Source organism: Ostrea edulis, chromosome 1 (assembly GCF_947568905.1).
Source record: "Ostrea edulis chromosome 1, xbOstEdul1.1, whole genome shotgun sequence".
Classification (NCBI taxonomy): Eukaryota; Metazoa; Mollusca; class Bivalvia; order Ostreida; family Ostreidae; genus Ostrea; species Ostrea edulis.
The window spans coordinates 95,263,651-95,270,853 of record NC_079164.1 but is presented as its reverse complement, the minus strand read 5'-3'; the positions used below and the strand labels follow the sequence as shown (position 1 = coordinate 95,270,853).

General features: G+C 38.1%; 2 long non-coding RNA genes across 6 annotated transcripts in view; one reads left to right on the top strand and one right to left on the bottom strand.

The window, feature by feature from the left end:
* LOC125670707 (uncharacterized) overlaps positions 1 to 2,765 on the bottom strand; it is an 11,417-nt gene extending 8,652 nt beyond the window's left edge. Inside the window, exons 1-2 of one of the 5 annotated variants that reach the window (XR_008803505.1) lie at positions 2,456 to 2,719; positions 1,367 to 1,476 (exon numbers count right to left, since the gene is read on the bottom strand). This is a non-coding gene — a long non-coding RNA (uncharacterized LOC125670707). Of the gene's footprint in view, positions 1 to 1,366 lie in introns of all 5 variants that reach the window. The other 4 variants (XR_008803506.1, XR_008803508.1, XR_008803507.1 and 1 more) reach the window with 4 other exon arrangements.
* The window catches only part of LOC130055223 (uncharacterized), a 44,086-nt gene that overhangs the window by 18,396 nt on the left and 18,487 nt on the right, over positions 1 to 7,203 (top strand). The gene's annotated exons all lie outside the window — the stretch shown is intronic.

Here is a 7,203-nt window from a genome sequence, read left to right as displayed (position 1 = left end):
TAGGGTAAATGGTGCAACTCCTGCATTCTGTCCTGCATTCTGACGTTTCCTGGCACTTCCTTTTCACTTTCAAATTGTCTACTTCTTAAACAAAATTTTTCATGTTACATATATACAAATGTACTTTTTAAGAATTCTTTTTAAAAGCGATACTTGCATCTGACGAAAATATCGTAAATATAGTATCAGTGTGTTGTCTTATTTATCCTAGAGTTGAATGATAATTATAATAGTGTTGATAAATTTGAATGAAGCAATTAGTAGTACATATACATGTAAGTATCTACCGTTCATATCATTTGGACTCAAAGTCTCGTTAAAATTGAATATTTCTTAAACTTTTTGGTTCTCCAAAGGGGGGGGGGGGGGTCCAGACGCCCTGGACCCCCCCCCCCCTTCTGGATCCGCCCATGTCTTATGTGTTGTTTCTGCTAGGAACTTTCATTTGCGATTACAGTCACTTGCCCTTTAAAACTATCCCAATTCGAAGTAATATGAGCCCCGTCGGTTTTATTGACAACACAATTTCTTTCTTTTGAAATGGGAAAGAAGTTCGAGTTATTGACTCCCCTCTCTCTCTGTCTCTCTCTCTCTCTGGTTGACAGTCGAAACGGTATGTAGTGAAAATGTAAGTTTAAACGATGAATTCAGTCATGTTTTGAAGATTTCGTATATCGAGGTTTGGCTTTAAGTACGTACTTTGTTTTAATAGCGTTAGGCCTAGTTGTCAAATTACTGAGTCAACTTCTTCATCCCCTTTTGGAACTGAGGATGCAATGACGTAGCCAAATCACACTGTGGCTTCTTTGCTAGTTAAACATTATAGGAATCAGCAATATAAAAAAAACGGGGGTGGGGGGGGGGGGGGGGGGGGGGTGGGTCCAGGAATCCAAAAAAGAAAATCGATAAAAATAAATATACGTGTATCACCCAGTGCTAGTTAATATTTTATTCAACTTGTACATAAAAAATAATTGCCTACAAATATTAGCAGTATCATATTTTAAAAAAAACAAAAAACTACAAAGATGTCCCACAGAAAGGGGGGGGGGGGGGTGTCAATCCCCGGATTCCCCTCTGGATCCGCCATTTGGACAGAGAGTACATTTAAAGGCAAACACTTGCGTGCGGGTATTACTGTCTCATGACAGCATCTAGTTCTCATTTGTAGATGTGCATATTGGTGGGACAGGATGATCCAATTATTTTCCTTAAAGTTATAGTGGACCTAACAGGGGTGGAAGAACAGTGTCATTGTAACATAAGGGTCCAGTAAATGAAAAGACCCAGTCCCTATTGAAAATTCCCTCTAATTTAGATAACAGCTAAACTATAAGCTGATTTTCATGGTGTACAAAATGCATACCTTAAACTCTGGATATTTCAAGACAGTCCTCAAGGAAACTATTGTGAGGCAGTCCATTTTCTTGGAAGGCTGTAGTGATTGTCTTTTTTTTTGTGTCTAGCTGAATTCTGCTGAAAGAATTTATTAGTCTCACTATCAACCTTGCCATGCATTAATTTTTTTAAAGACCACACCTGTAATCAAAATCAAAGCATTACTTGTTTCTAAATATATACATCAGTATCATCACCAACAAAGACAGCCTTGTCTTGAAACACAAGCTTAGTATAACATGAACCCAATCATTACAATGACCAATGTTTCAAATTTATTTATATTAACAGTCCTTGACCAGTCGAATTTGATCAATATTTTCATTAGTTTGTCACTATGAAGATACCGTAATTTTCCAACTCAGTCTCAGATAGACATACACGGAGAAAATTTGTGGCTGAATCGGGAATTGAACCTAGGGACCTCTGTGCAAGATTTTACCAGTTGGTGCCATGACCACTCTTGTCCTGCCAGGGGTGAAATGAATCTGGGTTGTGTGTCTTCGACGGCAAAGACAAATTAAAGGGAGGAATTTAGTAGTTAGGGCTACACAGACCGTGGATATCGACCTGGATAGCTCAGTGGTTAGAGCACCTGACTAGTAATGCAGGGATCCTAGGTTCGACTCCTCGTCCAGCCAAATATTTTCTCCTCCCCTATACTGCATTCCGTGACGTAACTTGCGCAGTGTTAAGTTTATACGTGTATCAAATTAAAAATCTAGGCCCACTGGCCTTCATTGTGGAATGAATAGTAGGATTGTTACATATAATGTCCGAAATTACAAACGTTCACAGAAAATACCAAAGATATGACCGAAATTAAAAATTATTGAAGTCGTCAATGGAGGGACCAAAATTTTTAATGTGAATATGATAGTAGATGTCATGTATTACTGAGGTCATTTTAGCTCCTCTCTTGGTAATTTTTGTCATTTTTTTGGTAATTTCTGTAAATGGTACCGTAGTAGGCTAGTTTTGGTCATTCCTGCACTGCGGAATGACTTACCACGTGCCCTGGCCTTGTGCTTGTTTAGCCTATATTGAATATACTTACCGATCTTGCAAAAATCTTTTGATTCCCGGGCAATATGGTACTAATATCTCATGTTTTATAAATTAATATACCTCGCGGACACTACTAAAGACAGAGATATTTCCGGCACCAACGGTCTCTTCGTAGATATGTTTGGTCTATCGTCCCGCTTTCCCATATTTGATATTTTCTATCTTTTTTTGCGCAAGAGTTAGCCTATTTTAAGTACAACTTAACAGATGAAATACAGGGGCAATTAACTCATTGTATAGGGGCAGGTAACTCGTGGTCACCGCCCTGCAAGCGGTACCAAATAGCGTTAACCGTTCTCCTGCAACACACACGAAAACAAGAACTTTATTTCTATTCTACTACGACTCAGGAATTATATATACACCCGATGGTTTTCCTATAATACATGTAGCTACAAATTAGATCACTGTGATGTCATGGCAGTTTCCGAAACGATTGGTTTTAAATGTCAAATATTCTTCAGTCATTTATGAATACTACATATATTGATTGATTTTTATCATTATATAATTGAATTATCAGTCATCGACTTTATTGCTGCATTAGTAAAATACGAAGTGCAAGCGAGATGTCTATCAATCCAGCGGGGATCCGGGATAGAATAGCCCCTCAGTACCTCGTGCTTGTCGTAAGAGGCGATTAAATGGGGGCAGTCCTTCGGATGAGACCGCAAAACCGAGGTCCCGTGTCACAACAGGTGTGGCACGTAAAAGATCCCTCCCTGCTCATAAGTGTCAAGCATAGGCCTAAATTATGCAGCCCTTCACCGGCAATGGTGACGTCTCCATATGAGTGAAATATTCTCGTTAAACAATATATCATCTATCAACAATCTAATTAAAATTAGACCTTTCATCTCGCTCTTCGTTACGAGCGACAAACAGATAACGAAGAGCGAGATGAAAGGTCTAATTTTAATTAGATTGATAAATCAATTTTCTCATAATCAGTCATTACGTATGAAAGTATATCGCAAAATAATGACTCCAACATTCCTTTGACCTTTGCAATAACCGTGGTAGATTTGCTTCGTTAAAATTTAGTGCAAGCATAATTCATCCTCCTGTTGTCCAAGTACATCCATAATATTGTCAAACAATGGCCAAATATACATAGGAGTAAGTATATTTAAAATAATAATCTGCTACAAATCAAGACCAGTTTAATCTCACAATCACCAGTGTACTAGTCAAATAATAGACCCCTGGATATATCTATTTCCGGACAGATCTTCCTCTCAGCAACAAATTTAAAAGTGGTCTCATAATATATAATATTTGTACGAATCTGGGAAACTTAAGATATAACTATCAATTTCCGACATTTCTGTATTCTTGTGATAGACAAAATACTATTAACAAAGGACACCGAATTCGTACTTCGTATATGGTTGAAATATTCATCGAAATAGGATTACTCGTTGCATTTGTCACAAACTGACATTTATAAGAGATAGTTTTTCGTCCAAATTAAACGGAAACAATGAGGAGATAAGACCCGGAAAACACGAGAAGTTGCACTTCTCTAGATATATTTAAATCCCATTTAATCTTGTGTTCGGTGTGTCTGCTTGTTGCTAGTGCGTGTTTTGAACATTATGATGGGTTCGATTCTCCATTGGAATGTTAGCATTTCTGAAATTCTCGCGGTAGCTCTGTGGTAGAGCGTTGTCATTGTAACCAGTCGGGCCCCGCTCGTGCCATGGCCGCATCAAATATAGGTAGTGATTGCTCCTTCGCCAAATGCTCGGCATTTAGAAGTGAGAACCACACATCACGGGTCTTTCGGATATGACCTTAAAAAAAAATTATAGACGGCCACAGTCAATCAATCAATCAATCTGAAATTTGTGTGACATATTTTAATTGACTGATTGATTGTATATTGTTTTACGTCCCTCTTGAGAACATTTCACTCATATGGAGACGTCACCATTGCCGGTGAAAGGCTGCAAAATTTAGGCCTATGCTCGGCGCTTATGGCCATTGAGCAGGGAGGGATCTTTATCGTGCCACACCTGTTGTGACACGGGACCTCGGTTTTAATTGAATTGAAGTTTCCATGTTAACAAATATGATTTTATGACTATTGTAAATCAACCAAAAAAAAAAAAAAAAAAAAAAAGAAAGAAAGAAAGAATGACTTTTGTCAATATAATGGAGGGTCTTGTGCAATATTTTAAGTCGCTACACTCTATTCCCGTGGGGATCCGGGGTAGAATAGATCCTCAGTACCCCTTGCTTGTCGCAAGAGGTGCTTAAATGGGGCGGTCCTTCGGATGAGGCCTAAAAAACAAACGAGGCCCTGTGTAACAGGAGGTGTGGCACAATAAAGATCCCTTCCTACTCAAAGACCGTAAGCGCCGAGCATAGGCCTATATTTTGCAGCCCTTCACCGCCAGTGGTGACATCTCAATATGAGTGAAATATTCTGAAGAGGGGTGTTAAATATTCAGTCCGCATTATAGTAACGACACAGGCGAGTGTTACGGTCCACACGCTTTTTGTATACACTTAACAGCATATCTTCTGTATGCCAATACCACTCCAAAACAAAATCAACATTCTTTAAACCATTTGTTGTCTAGATGCAGCTTTTAAAGTTGAAGGAGGCAATCTCAGCGTTAGCTGCATCGTGGCAAATCATGGGTTAGTTTCATTCCACTGTACATTCATTCGTGGGATGGAATGAAACAATAACCCGTGGTTTACGACGATGCATTAGCTGTGGACCTGACCAAAATCAGCAGCAAGTTGTCAGTGCATGATAATGGGGGGAGGGGGGGGGGGGTAAGAAGGCGGAGTCGAAGTACTTACAAGAATATGTAGTACGGTCAAAGCATTACAAATTTTCTTCGGTAGTGACATTGGCAGGCGCGTAGCTGACAATACACAAGTACGCAACTGTGTACACATCATTTGAGAGAGAGAAAGAAAGAGAGAGAGAGAGAGATTGTCAATAAAATATTTGTGCCTTAAAAATAACTGCATCATAATAGTCCCGGTTTATAATTTAATCAGCTTCATAATGCCCATTAAATCAAAGGAGGATAGCGCACTTGGTATGCAATTTCGCCTACATAAATACTTTTTTCTTGAATATCATTTTTTTTTTATCAATTATTATGCTATACAATGTCAGTTTATACTTCTGTTTACCCAAATTACTTAATAAAGATATCTATATGTTGATAGTATCTTTATTTGATAAGCATAAACATCACCGTGATTATATAGTAGATGTAACGTAATGGGCATACAAAATTGCAAACCTGTTGCAAAAGGCCACCCTAAACCAAAAATAAAACACCGAAATAGTTTTACTTGAGTATGACTGTACATAAGTCCATTTGAGGAAATTTGGTTTAAGGTGGCCCTCTTGTTGAAAATGGATAAAATATGAAAAAATTGTTCTCAAAATTTACCTTGAGATATAGCAGCCTGTCAAACGTTAAACCTTTAAAGTTACATGCCTGGGTGGCCTAGTGGTTTAGGTGCTCGGTAGTCTAACATTTAAACCATACATTCCGAGTTAAAGTCCAATATTTTCCCAATCTTTTTTTTTTTTTTTTTTTGCTTTTCATATTTTGGGGTGTGTTCTTGAGTTATAAATGTGATACATATATTATAACAAATATTAATCATTTTCATCATAACTTCCAATATTTGCAAGTTACGACTTATAGTAAAGGAATTTATTTCGAGATCACTGTAGTTCCGTTTGTTTACACTAACATGTTCCTGTGTGTACAGGATTTTCAAACCGTAATGTGGCTGACGAAAAGCTAAACAAATACTACAAGAAAAAGGACACAAATACACAGCATGTAATAAGTAAAAATAGGTCAAGGGAGAAAAAGAACTGTTATACAGTTTGACTTCTCAAAAGTAAATATAAAAACTCATGTACCAACTGTCATGATATTTAGGCAAAGTTAAACACTCGAATTATCAACCAACGGCAAATGAACTGATGAAATCTATTAAAGGTGCTGCAGTCATGTCAGAAAAAGACAGTCAGTTAAGTAATAAATGTCAGTAATGCTAAACTGCGGCAGTTATTTATCTTGGTTAACGAAACATAAAAAATGTTGGCCTTATATTTAAATATAACACGCCAGTCTATTTTTGGAAACTGGTGTTTTCCTTTAGATTTCTGAGTCGGCCGTTTCGTCAGCAAATGCGCTATACCTCTTTAAAGTCCTTTATGAATTTCAAATGATTAACATCATGTCGAATATCACTTCAATGTACATTATGTACATTATATGTGTGCATGTAGTAAACGGATTACGATATTCTTCGGAGAAACAAAATCGTAAAACGAATGTAATGTCACTCCAAGAACACACGGTGAGCTGGCATACTCCAGGAATTCTAAGTACACACGGTGAGCTGGCATACTCCAGGAAATTCTGGACAGAGAACCAACTCCAAATCAGTAGCGGAATCCCTGGGTTTGGAAATTGACAAGAAATCCGGTTTCTATTTACAAAGAATAGGCGATTTCAATGGCAAAACCCAGGAGCTTCCGGGGGCTGGGCCCCCACCAGGGCTTTGTCCTGGACCTACTGGGGACTAAGGCGGCCCCCAGACCCCTTGCCATACTTTGCGTATACTTCTTTTCCTTCTGTCTACGCGCCTGATTGGCAATCTTTGCATCTTTACCATATTGTAATTTCTTTAATAACATATTGTAATTTTGGCATTTACACCCGCCCAGGGTGTAAATGCCAA